Below are 1075 nucleotides of genomic sequence, written 5' to 3'. Positions count from 1 at the left end.
ATATATATATATATATATATATATATATATATATATATTTATATACATATATATTTATATATACACACACACAAACCACGTTAAATGCATAAAGTCTCACGATCTGTCTGTTAGTCACTCACTTTCTCTCCCTCCCTTACTCTCTTCGTATCTCTCTCTCTCTGACTATCCCTCTCACTCTCTCTTTCTTTTACTGCTGCAGCATCCGTTCGTGGGTGCCCTGCCCAGGCGTAAGGCAAATTAACTATAAAGGAAGGAAGACGGAAGAAAAATATTAAGGACTTCTTAAGACTGGAAAAGGTAATCGTGTACATACGGAAGAAAGGAGAGAGAGAGAGAGAGCGCGAGAGAGAGAATAATAATAATAATAATAAAACTAACACGTCTAAACAAACAAATAACATTAACACTAATAATATTAACAACAGCAAAATTATTCACTCGGAGCCAACGAGGTAGCCTCTACGTGGTCACTCCAACTGCTAGAAACAGCAGTCATATATCTCCCACATATCACGCACCCTCGAGTTTATAAAGAAAAGAAAAGTTACGTTAGATAATATATGTGTATATATATCGCTAGATCACCTGAAAGGATGGTTTGGTCATTGCGGGATGACACTTTGGTCTTATGTCTTACTCGATCAGAGTTTTTACCTGCGCCTAAACAACAGCAACAACATTAGCCATTTGTATTTAATTATTGCATTGTAGGAATTTATTTACTGAATGTTATGGATCTGGGAAAAAATGTATATATTCCTCTGCAGATTTTTAAAAAACAAATAACATTGCCTTTTTATGGATCAATCACTATCGTTTGTGCATGTGCGTGTGTGTGTATACACACATATATAACGTGTATACTGTGTGCCTATCTGCTTCAGCTATCCTTATATGTCTTAACATTTGTGTGTGTGTATATATATATATATATATATATATATTAAATATATACTTTTATAAAACAAATTTTACAAAATATATAGTATCTGTTAACAGTCTTAGCCAAAAACTCACAGTTGAGTTTTTGTATATATATAAACGTGCGTGTATTTGTGTGTGTGTGTATATA

General features: G+C 33.2%; 1 protein-coding gene across 4 annotated transcripts in view; it reads left to right on the top strand.

Annotated features, from left to right (window-relative positions):
* Positions 1-148: 148 nt before the first annotated feature.
* LOC106870514 (RNA-binding motif, single-stranded-interacting protein 2) overlaps positions 149-1075 on the top strand; it is a 158947-nt gene continuing 158020 nt past the window's right edge. For all 4 annotated transcript variants that reach the window (XM_052977257.1, XM_052977258.1, XM_014916630.2 and 1 more), the window contains exon 1: positions 149-300. The gene's annotated coding sequence lies outside the window, so the exon portion shown is untranslated. The remainder of the gene's footprint in view (positions 301-1075) is intronic.

Source organism: Octopus bimaculoides, chromosome 27, assembly GCF_001194135.2.
Source record: "Octopus bimaculoides isolate UCB-OBI-ISO-001 chromosome 27, ASM119413v2, whole genome shotgun sequence".
Lineage (NCBI taxonomy): Eukaryota > Metazoa > Mollusca > Cephalopoda > Octopoda > Octopodidae > Octopus > Octopus bimaculoides.
This window is presented reverse-complemented; position numbering and strand designations above follow the sequence as displayed.